This window comes from Rhinatrema bivittatum, chromosome 1, assembly GCF_901001135.1.
Source record: "Rhinatrema bivittatum chromosome 1, aRhiBiv1.1, whole genome shotgun sequence".
Taxonomy (NCBI): Eukaryota; Metazoa; Chordata; class Amphibia; order Gymnophiona; family Rhinatrematidae; genus Rhinatrema; species Rhinatrema bivittatum.
In genome coordinates, this window is record NC_042615.1 from 215,157,265 (window position 1) to 215,169,811 (window position 12,547).

Consider the following 12,547-nt stretch of genomic DNA (forward strand, 5'->3'; position numbering starts at 1 on the left):
GTCGCTCCTTGTGACCTTGGGTAAGTCACTTTAACCTCCGTTGCCTCTGGTACAAAAATTAGATTGTAAGCCTTCTGGGGTTAGGGAAATACTTGAGTACTTGAATGTAATCCGCTTTGATGTACACTTTGAAGTGCCGAAAAGCGGAATATAAAAAAAAAAAATCTAAATAAATAAATATCTCAAGAGATGGACAAAAAGAATGACTAGGGAAAAAAAGTTCTTTGGCAATGCTGAAAAAAAAAAAAGCCCATTGTTTGCTATTCCAGATTTGTCCAATTATTGAGCTAAAGACTCACTAGGGAGCTCCCTCATAGAGGAGGTGCATTTTTGCCCCATTCACTGTATGATTATTGTAAAAGATGTCTTAGTGTGAGGCGGACTGCTGTCAGTTATACAACAAGGGGTGGAAAAATATTTAGAAAATTTGAGAGCCAGCCAAGAAGTTTCAGGATTCAGGGAAACTGTTTTCCTTGTTATTGGTTTTTGGGGGGGTTTTTGTCTATTTTTTGAGCTTATTTAGCTTTCTCCTCCCCCCTATTGTTAACTCATTCTTCACACCTTTCCCCCAGTCCGACTTCTTCCCTCCCTCCAGCCTTTCTACCTGCAGCAGGGGCTCCGGCAGGACAAAGGCCTCTCTCCTTGGCCCGGACATGACATAGGGTACTTTTGTTGCCCTCAGCTTAGCCACAGCAGCTCCCCTCAGCCCTAGCAGCAGTGCCTCATCCACCCGGGTCAGGCCCCATTCACCAAAATTACAGGTGCCTGGGCAACCTGGCACCCAGGGGTTCTTCCAGTCCTGCACTTACATGGAAGAAAAAACAATGAATATGACAGCAGATAAGGACTATGAGGACTGTCTAGTTTGCCCAAAACAAAATATCCTGAATTAGGACTCATTTGCTCTTTTTTTTTTTTTAACCATCTGTACAATTTCATTTCCCTGGAAATACATTCTTGCAACATGTTGCGGTTTATTGCTATAATTTCATTATTACTGAAACCATTGACAAATACTTGGCAAAAACTTAACGAATGTCGGGGATTTTTCCAGCATGGAAGCAAATGCAAAAAGTTCCTTGACTTTGCTGCATGAACTCTTTTCTAAAAATTCCAGGAGCAGGAATTGCACCCAGATGTTTCTTTTTAAACATGTCAGAAATAGCATGGGGATTCTGCCCACTGTGGAAAGACAGCAGCTGGCTAGTCTTACTGCTCGGTGCATGGGGCTGGGCTTGGAAAAAAGTAAAGTTTCTGTGCATTAGAAAGCTCTCTTGAGAATTTGCTGCATTCTGTAGACCTCTGACGTGCATATTATCTAAATAGATCTAATCATCTTTCAGCTCAAGCTCTAAAAATGCGAACACTCGCCACAGGACCCTTCAAAAGAACTATGGAATAGTTAGAGCAGATACAGATTTTATAAGACCCCTCCAGACAATTTCTCATCTTCATAAAATGAATTAGGAGCCGTTTATACTGTTGCTGTGACAACACAGACAAGTTCACCGTATATACAGGCAAAATGATTGAGAGCAAACTTAATGTATGGCGCCAGCAAACTAAAGTACAATAGCATCTTCCATTAACATGCATTAATGCATTGTTTATTACACGTATTAATGGTCAGTGTTAGTGAGATGCAAATGAGGCACACGTTACCACAGAAGATAAAGTATGTGCATAAAGTAATGCCAGAATTTAACTTCACCACTGAGGTGTAAGTTTTGGGTTTTTTTGCATTAATGAGCATGCAGTGTGTTTTGCACACTTTAATACACTATACATTGTTGCAGTGCTAAACAGGAAATGAGCCTCTTTATGTCATTAGCACAGGTTTCATGTTAACAGTGCTAGCAACCGTCTGCATTTCACACGTGCTAACATGCTTTGAGTACACCAATCCCTAAATGGTGTTGGGACAAAACAGAATTTTGTCTTCCAGATGGAAAAGGAGTTCTGGCAGCCATATTGGCCCTGGAGCCTCCATAGGCTCTGATGCATTTTATGGGACTGGCAGAAACGATGCGATCTCCATGGAGACCACTAAGGTGCCCTTCCTTCCAATATGCCCAAATCTGAAGTAGCCCTCTTAGAACTTTTTGTTGATCCAACATGGTATCACAAACTGCAAAGATGGAGAGGAGATACTGGCTACTTTGGGGAGTTTTTTCTGGGAGCCAGGGAGAACTCTGGGTCACTACTAGGATTAGCAAACATGAACCATTATTTCCAAGTTACTTTAGCAATTCTCCCTTAGGTTTAGAGAAGACACTATTATGTGGTAGGGGGTGACCAACTCCAGTCCTCAAGAGCCACAAACAGGCCTGGTTTTCAGGATGTCCAAAATGAATATGCATGAGATAGATTTGCATGCAATGGAGGCAGTGCAAGCAGATCAAATCTCATGCATACTCATTGTGGTTATCCTGAAAACCGGTTCTGTTTGTGTCTCTTGAGCTCTGGAACTGGCCACCCTTGCTATATAAATTGGCATGGGTCAGGCTCCTGGCATTTGCCCTCCTAAGCTTGCTTTGAGTGATAGCATTTAAACAGTGCAAATGAAACCACTGTTTGTCTATCAAAAATCAGCATCATCTGATCCAAGTGAGACACAAAAACCTCTCAGAGGCTGCAGTGAGAGAGCAGAGGCATCTTGCCACATCAATGGCTGACATGTTCTTTCAAAATAAGGTCAGAAGATGTTTCGACTACCACAATTGACTATCAGTATTATTAGTTCCCGCTGAATATCAACCCTGCCTGCAATACCTATATCAAGATTACTATCGCATTTCAGCACTGCCATATCAGCAAACATGCCCCCTTATGAAACAATTAAGCTCTGGAATCTGTTGCCAGAGGATGTGGTTAGTGCAGGTAGTGTAGCTGGGTTCCAAAAAGGTTTGGATAAGTTCTTGGAGGAGAAGTCCATTAATGGCTATTAATCAAGTTTACTTAGGGAATAACCACTGCTATTAATTGCATCAGTAGCAAGGGATCTTCTTAGTGTTTGGATAATTGCCAGGTTCTTGTGGCCTGGCTTTGGCCTCTGTTGGAAACAGGATGCTGGGCTTGATGGACCCTTGGTCTGACTCAGCAGGGCAATTTCTTATGTTTTTATGTACGGAATTGAAAAATTGGCATTTTACATGATGAAGTTACATTTTTCTTTTTAAATAAAAACCTTTAGTCAATCTGTCACCCAGGAAGTGACTGTTCTAAGTTAGAAAAGGAAAATGTTCATTACTTAACTATTTAAAAGCATTTTCCTCTTCTCAAGAAGAACAGTTACTTGCTGGGCATTGGATTAACTAAAGGGAAACCAGTAAAGAGTGATATTGACTGAGATCATGTTTTCTGACCCAGGCCTGAAGTCAGCCATCTAACGCCAGAGTTCCTGAACATGTCAAAATGTATTAGCCTGTAACAGAATTTGTATCACATCACTGCAGGGAGAATGGGAGGGAGAAGACAAACCTGCAAAGGAGAGGGATAGTTAGGGAGAAAGGAAAGAGGACAGGAGAACAAAAGCCAGGGGAAGCAGTGCTGAAAATAGCAGGAACTCTAGCAATAGGCAGCAACATAAGAAGAAGAAAAGAGAAAACAAATAGGCAATTAAATAGGAAGCAACAAAAAAAAAAAACAACCCAAGAAATCTGCTATGGAATACACAAACAAAACCGTCAACTTTTTTTTTTTTTCAAAAAATTCCAGATACAGTGATACAGCAGCCACAGCTCCCTAATGCTACTGCATAAAACCATATCAACAAGGCACGTCACGCTTCGCACAGGCCTGCGTGTATAGGCATGAAAGATGCTCACATCAACACAATCACATTGCAAGCTGTGGGCAGGGGCAAGATCAATCAAGCAGGATCATGGGATTTAATTCCCCAGAAACATGTTGGACACAATTAGCTACTTCCTTTCTCCCTGGTGCTAACAAACATGAGACATTTTCTACCAAAAGCTATAAACCATTATTATAAAGTAGGTGTGCCCACTGTCGTGTGCTTTGCTTTTTTTTTTTTTCCTGGACTATTCGGACTTTTGAAATACTGTATGGGGAAAAAAAAAAAAAAAAAAAAAGAGGGAGGGTTAAAATTTGCGAAAAATGTCCTGATTTTAGCCCTTCAGCTGTAGGTTTGCAACTGCTCCTCCCCTATGATTATACTAGTGTGCGATGACACTCTGGTGTGCCTCCACACCTACCCAAGGTGTGTGACGGAAAAGTCACCACTGACTGATGCTCAGATCTAGGCCAGCACCTGGGCTCTGCCCTCAGCACCTCACAGCAACAGGAGGCACCAGCAGTGGTTCTTAAACACGTAGGAGCTGCTTCCTAAGAGCATGGGTAATCATGCATGGCCTCCTTTGCCCAGCTACAGCAGGAGCCCCTAAACGTGGGCGCTACCAGGCAGCATATGCAGGGCATGGATAGCTGGGACCCGTATTGGGCGGCACACACAGTACAGATAGCATCTGCTCCGCTTCCCCCTCCTGTGTGTTTTCTCCTTAGAGTCCCTTCCAGTCTCTTTCCTATCCCCAGGCTGAGTGAGATGGGGAGCGTGTACACTGTGCACTGGATGCGATGGGAGCGGCAGCAGTGGAGGAGGGCTGGCTTTCACGTGCAGCTATCAAGCAGGTCGATACAGTTATGCCGCGTTAGAAAGAGTGCGGCAGTGCCAGGCGCACCCTCGTTCACCGCACGCACAGTTCTCTTCACCTACCGCTCGATACTCTCTTCTAACTGCATGCAAATGCATGCCGCGTCTGCGAAGCGTTAGGCGAAGGTTAGGCCCGCGCAACCCATTTTACTGTATAGAGTGCCTATACAGTATCCTGGGTGCGCGGGCCTAACGCTTCACGGCCGCGCTGGTATCTGTCATTTCAAATGTCATTTCAAATGACATTTGAAAGGGGGGCAGTTTAAAGAGACTAAGCGACTTACTTTTGCAGCTCCCCCTCCGGACATCGGCGACGACCGCGGCTCCAGCCTCCAGCTGTCAGACAGACGCATCGCACGTGGGAAAGCGGCCCCTATGCGTGCAATTGGCTGCTCAAGACGTGACGTCACGACGTTTGGCGATGCGTCTGTCTGACAGCTGGAGGCAGGAGCCGCGGTCGTCGCCGATGTCTGGAGGGGGGTGGGGCTGCAAAAGTAAGTCACTTAGTCTCTTTAAACTGCCCCCCTTTCAAATGTCATTTGAAATGACAGATAACAGAGTGGCCGTGAAGCGTTAGGCCCGCGCAAAAGTAAGTCGCTTCGTCGCTTTAAACTGCCCCCCCCCCCCCCCCGGAGCAAGGCTGCTTTTCGCGCCCTGCTTTGGGAGGAGAGAACAAGGGACTGGCAGGCCCGAGCGTAGGATTGCCCGTCTCTCCATTCGCTCTCTTGCTACTTTTTTTTCGGGGGGGGGGGGGGGGGGGGGTTTGCTTTGGGAGGAGGGGACAGGACTGGGGCTGCACCGGAGACCAGATGCGGCCAGGGCAGGTGAGCGGGGGCCTACCCTTACCCCTGCCTCTAACGCTGGGGTAAGAGTAGGCGGTAAGTTAGCAGGTTAAATGCACGGCAAAACGGCAGGGTAAAAAAGCGATAGTCGGGGCGCGCGTTACTGTATGGGAGGGAATAGCTAATTCGCTCGTTTACATTTAATATACATGCCGCGGGCGGAAGGGGTCACCCGGGGATTTTAAGAGGCGGTAGGGATGAGTTAAAGGGGATAGTGTATCGCGGGAAGGGCTAACGCGGCCGGAAAGTGAGTAGAAGGCGAGTTAGGAGCAGGGTAACCGCGGTTGCACTTTACTGTATCGATCTGAAGGTAACTGAGCCTGCTGCTTGCATCATACGGACTTCTCCCTTTTCCTGCACTTGTACATAGTGGGAGCTGGTCCACTGTGATGGGATCGTGTGTGTCTCCCATTTCCTCTCTCCTTTTGTTTTCAAATGTGAAAGAGAGACCAGTGGGGCCCTTCAGTGTTTCCATGGCTCTTCCTTTGGTCATCTAAGTCTTCCCCATGTCCGCACTGCCTGCTTGGTGGAGTTTGGTGTACCACTCAAGGGGTGCCTTTTGCCTTGAAAACGTCGGGACGAAATGGATTATACAATACAGCATGAGCTTTGGAGGCTACTCTATATTCAATATGTGCTAGACACATTTATTTTAGGTGACTTATTTAGACTTAAATCAGAGGCCTAAATTTTTTTTTTTTACAAAATGGTAGTTTGTAAAACTAGGGAACAACATCAGAGAATATGTCTTCACAGGATGCATGAAGATAGTCTAGTGGCAGTGACAGAAGCAAAAAAAAAAAAAAAAAGTTCAAGAAAGCACAGAACAAGAAAAGAGGAGGGGGGAGAGTCAGAAATTAACTGGTGTCTATGGTACTATAACAGGAGGTAAACTGGGCAGACTGGATGGGTCCTTAACTGCTACTGCATTTCTTTAAATGATGATGCGTGGAATTAATGCTGCACGTACGGAAACTCCATCCACCAAAAGATATTAAATAGCATTTGGAAGTTTTATGTTTGAAAGCCGGCAACACTATTGCCAAGGTGTCCGCTGCAGCAGATTCTTCTAGGACAGACATAGCAAAGCAGGATCTTTATAGCAAATGCAGACATGGCAAGTCGTAACTGTCAACAATAGCACTGCCACAAGCATTTCCTTAGCTGTACAGCACTACCATCGAGCAACGGTTACATTACATACAGCTGTAGATTCTGTTATCTTTGCAGATGGCTCAGGAAAAGACCAAGTAAAGCACTACATGTGCCACTGCTTGAAAGGTTAGATAAAGTTGAAAGGTTCGATAAACTAAAGGGTGCTTCCCTTTCTGTGCCAAAGAAGATAAAGAAAACTTAGTGTATCTGGCCCTTTAAGAGGGGCTCGCTAACCACATTCCAATAAACTCTACAGAAAAGATTTGGGGAGCAGAATGGGAGGAGCCATGGAGATGTGGACATTTTTCCTGAAAATTTCCCCATGCACTATTTTCCCATGGAAAAATGTTTCCTTTTCTAAAAGTAGTTTCATAAAATTAATTAGTAACAATGAACGGATACCAATGCAATGTTAGACAAGCCTGGCAATTTCAAAAATGTAATTATTAATTTTATTTCCAGAACTACTGGAAGCAGACCAATTCAGTCCTTAAAAAAAAAAAGAAATATGCATACACTGAGGTCTGAAACCAGATTTTTTCCCAAGAAAACAAAAACCATCAAAAGTGGCTGTGTGATTAAAAAAAAAAAAAAAAAACAGATTTGTCAAAACAGGAGAAAATAAGTAGAGTATGTTATTAATCGCCATATGAAAAATCCTTGCTCTTAAAAACAGCCTGAAGCTAGTTGGCTGTAACGTTGAGCAAGTGATGGTGGCTGAATGTTTTGCACTAGCAGAGACATGAAATCTCTTGACTTTTTTCAAGTGCTCAGAGACCGGGAACAGGTCATCCATCCTCCGAAACGTGCAGCATTCAGTGCACAGAATCTCAATAAATGACTGAAGAATGCTCACATTGCATCCTAAAGCACCAAGAGGGGAGGGGGGACATCAGGGGAGGAAAAAGAGGAGGAGTGGCCTAGTGGTTCAGGCAAAGGGATGAGAAATCAGGGTTCAAATCCACTAACCCCACTGACTCTCCTTGGGACCTTGGGCAAGACACTTTCTCTCCCCATTGCCTCAGATAATCATTTAAGACCATAGGCTCTTATTGACCTGAATTATAATAAGGCTGTAAGCCACCCTGAGTGTCATTTGGAAAGGCAGGCAAAAAAATAAAAAAATTTAAAACTACTCATTGCAACAAGTGTTTAGTGAAACTAGCTGGGGATGCATCATCCAAGAGTGAAATAGCATGATCACCATTACCCCCTCCTTCTTGTACTTTTTTCTTTTTTTTTTTTCTTTTACTAATCATGGATTATTACTACTTATATAAAATCCAGCGTGCAGGTGCACACGGCCCAAGGATTTTATAACATGCGCATGCCAGCGCACGCATGTTATAAAATTGGCGTGCACATTATAAAATCTACCCCATAATTGATATATTTACTTTTTTATGTTAAAATTTCCTTTTAATTTTTCTTTAATTATATTGTATTTGTTTACACTTATATTTGTGCTAAGACTTCTTCGGTTTTCAAAGCCACCCTTTGTCATTTATAAGTTAACATTGATTATTTTTTTTTAGTGTATATGTTTTTAGATATGTGTTTAGGTACTAATTGATTATGCTTCTCATGAGTTAATATTTTTTTAATTTTAAATTATTATGATTATTAAAATGTGATCTGTATATTCTGCAGTCCCTGAAGCTGTCCTAGCCCTGGGCAAAACGCGGCCTGAGTCGGGCATGTATTATTTTATTTGAGAATTCCAACTGCACTTCAAATAAAGGAATCCCTGTACCTAAGGTGACTGATCTCATCCTATCTAGTTTCACCCAATTACATGCAGGGACTTGTAGTTCTCATTGATCAGGACTGCAAGGTCATGTATGCAATGGAGTAAAACCAAGGCTGGATCTGCTTGGAGCTGGCTGGCAATCCTCAACAGGGATCTCTCTTTGTCCTTCAGAAATGATTGTATCAAAGTGTGTGTGTGTGTGGGATCCCCTTAGCTCTTCCTTTCAGTTTCTGTCCTCTTCCCTCTCTCTCTCCCCCCCCCAGCACCCTCTCTGCTGCAGCTCTGCCAGGTGGCTTCTGCATCACTCTTTAGTGGCTCAGTAGGTTTCGACTCTGCCAGGCCACTCCAATGACAGCGGATGGAGGCCTTTGGACATCCAGTGGTATGAGCTCCACTAGGGCTGCTCTGGTGTCATTCTTCAGCTGCCCAGTGAGATGGGCTCAGAGTGTCTCGGTCCCCACCACTTACGCTTTCAGTGCAATGCGTCTGCGCACCTGCGATGTCAGTGTCACAGATGGACAAACCAAAAAACACATAAGTGCTGTTATTCTGTTTCATAAAAATGGTACTTAAAAAAGGCAAACAGGAGAGAATGTCTTACTAATCAGCAAACCTTCCCCTGTTCCTTCTGCCTGACCCTTGCGCTGCCGAAGTGGTAGAATCTCTGGGAAATAATTGAGGGGTGGGGTTTGCAAAAACTTCTTACATTCCATCTAGATAACAATCCTGGTATCATCAAGGTTTAAAAAAAAAAAATGCTGGGATTACATATTTTACACAAATGTAGACACCACCTGGGAAATATGATTTGCACTTGCACCATTGCTAAGAATATAGAGGAATCAGATTTTCCATAAGGTCTGGCTGGGTCAACAATGACCAGCTTACCTTGAACTGGTGCCCGAGCACTGGCATGCGCCGTGCATAGTCTCTCATCCTACACAGAAGTTTCCATGAGTTCACGGCAAGTGTTATTTAAAAAAAAAATCTTGGAGTTTGATTCGATAGTGATAGATTCAATATAATTTATAGCACTGTTCTTATTCTTAGACACGCATCTTAAGCCAATGCCAACTTTAAAAATAAAAAGATGCTGATGTAGTACTTCCATGGTATGGAAGGGAAAGAAAGTTCCCCTGGTAGCCTGCATTAACATTTGGGAGACAGATGGTGGTAAGTATGACCAAAATACTCAAGTGAAACTGCGATGAAAAATTCAATATTTGAAAATATCAAAACGGGAGCAACGGGTCAAAAAAAGGCACTCGCATAACAGGTAGCATTTTTCTTTCTTTTGGTGTTCTGCCAAAAAAAAAAGAAAAGAAATGCAACAATGCAGAACATATATTAATTAGAATAAAAATCCAGTACAAACATCCTTTCAGACATCCAATCCACTGCATCATGCACTCAGTCACGTACCAACAGATAGACCTGTTTTCCTAATTTCTGCTGGATTGTTACACATCTCAGAAATTCAGTTACAGGCTCCCCCTACAACATTAGCAAGTCTGCTTTAAAACTGGGGCTCTCATTGTTTTTCCTCCCAAAAATATGGGGTTATGTCTAAGCCAAGATAAAAAATAATGAAAATTTGATTACATTTCATTAAAAAAAGAACTGTACATATTTACCAAGAAAAAATAATTGAGAATCCAAAAAGCTTTCTTACAGATTAAAACTGAAATGTTGGAGAATGTGGTACGAGAACCTACTGCTTATTAGTTTCCCTTATCTCTTCACTTGATATTTTTTAAAAGATACTTAAAGTTCCATAAAATGCTCTTCCTCCTGTTTCACCTACAAATTATAATTTTCCTCCTTTTTGGAAGAGGGCAGAAGGGGCCCAAGTGTTAGGCCTGCAATGGAGAAATTACTTACCTGATAATTTCATTTTCTTTAGAGTAGACAGATGGACTCAGGACCAATGGGTATAGTGTACTCCTGATAGCAGCTGGAGACTGATCAGATTTCAATCTGATGTCAGCCCTAGTAGTTATAACCCTACAGGAAGCGCAGCTCTTCAGTATTCTCCTCGAAAAGCATTGTGGATATATGTGTGACTGACTAATTTGAATAACTTGATTAACTTTATAACTTGGTTAACTTGATTAATTTGAACTGGTTGAATTGGTTACAGCTGGAGACCGCCAGGGCCTTCAACTGAGAAGCATTGACACCCAGTAGGATGTGTGTCCTAGATGAAGGAAGGCATGGCTTACCCTTGAATCACTCCATCCCGGGGATGTCCCCCGAGAATTCCATGAGTAACGGCAGCCATGGGTGGGATGCGGAGTCCATCTGTCTACACTAAGGAAAACGAAATTATCAGGTAAGTCATTTCTCCATTTCCTAGCGTGTAGCAGATAGACTCAGGACCAATGGGATGTATAAAAGCTACTCCCAAACCAGGTGGGAGGCTGCCCGTGAACAACTTAGTACTGCCCTTGCAAATGCCTTGTCTTCCCGAGCCTGAACATTCAGGCGGTAAAACCTGGAGAATGTGTGGATGGAGGACCAAGTCGCCACCCTGCAGATCTCGGCGGGTGACAGCATCTTGGTTTCCACCCAGGACACTGCCTGGGCTCTAGTAGAATGGGCCTTGAATTGTAAAGGCGGTGGCTTACCTGCTTCCACGTAGGCCGCCTTGATGACTACTTTGATCCAGCGGGCTATGGTTGCTCGCGAGGCCCTTCCCCCTGCTTTTTCCCGCTGTGGAGGACGAATAGATGGTCCGTCTTTCGTATGGATTCTGACCTCTCCAGGTATCGGACTAGGAGCCTACCGATGTTGAGATGTCATAGACTTCGAGCCTCTTCCGAATTCTTTTCCTCATCTGGTGATGGTAGCGAGATGGTTTGGTTGAGGTGGAAGTGAGCCACCACTTTGGGGAGGAATGACGGAACTGTGCGTAACTGGATGGTTCCCGGGGTGAGTCTGAGGAACGGCTCTCAGCAGGACAGTGCTTGTAGCTCGGATATACGACGAGCTGAACAAACTGCCAGCAGGAAGGCTGTCTTCAATGTTAATAGTCGGAGAGACAGGCCGCAGAGAGGTCTGAAGGAGGTTCCTGCTAGGAAATCTAGGACCAAGTTGAGGTTCCAAAGAGGGGTGGTTGGATGTGCTTGACTCCTTTCAGGAAGCGGGAGACATCTGGGTGAGAAGCTATGCTGCCGCTCTCGCTCTTGGTTCCATAGCATGATAAGGCCGCCACCTGTACTTTGATGGAGTTGAGGGACAATCCCTTCTGTAGTCCATTCTGTAGGAATGATGTCGTGGTTCTCACACCAGGATTCGAATACTCTCCAAATCCTTATGTATGTTAGGGATGTGGAGAACTTGCGTGCTCGGAGTAGGGTGTCAATTACTGCCCCCGAGTATCCTCTCAATGGCCAGACCGTAAAAGAGAATCGAGCTGGATCCTCATGAAGGATCGGTCCCTGTTGGAGCAGGTCTCTGTGTGGAGGTAACAGCAGTCTTCGCATGTCTGCGTACCATGGTCTTCTTGGCCAGTCCGGGGCCACTAGAAGTACTGGCCCCCTGTGGTGTTCTATCTTGTGGATGATCGCGCCCAATAGGGGCCATGGCGGGAAGGTGTATAATAGAGTCTCCTGTGGCCAGGTCTGTACCAGGGCATCGATTCCCTGGGACTGGGGTTCCCGCATGCGGCTGAAGAAACTGGGTATCTGGGCGTTGGACTGGCTTGCCAGAGGGTCCATGGTTGGTGTTTCCCAACGGTTTACTATCATTTGGAATGCTGTGGTTGACAGCTTCCATTCTCCTGGATCTAGACTCTCTACTGAGGTAGTCCGCTGCGACGTTTTCTTTCCCGGCAATGTGGACGGCCGAGATCTCTTGAAGATTCACTTCCACCCAGGACATTAGGGGGGTCTATTTCCAGAGACACCTGTTGGCTTCTGGTTCCTCCCCGACGGTTGATGTAGGCCACTGTTGTGGCGTTGTCCAACATTACTCTGACCACTTTACCTCGGAGTCTGTGACCGAACCTTAGGCAGGCTAGTCTGACTGCCCGGGCTTCTAGGCGATTGATATTCCATCCCGTCTCTTCTTTGTTCCATTGCCCTTGAACGGTTAGCTCCTGGCAGTGTGCTCCCCACTCTCGTAGGC

General features: G+C 44.5%; 1 protein-coding gene across 3 annotated transcripts in view; it reads right to left on the reverse strand.

Annotated features, from left to right (window-relative positions):
- AFAP1 (actin filament associated protein 1) overlaps positions 1-12,547 on the reverse strand; it is a 440,313-nt gene that overhangs the window by 412,006 nt on the left and 15,760 nt on the right. The window lies entirely within an intron of this gene.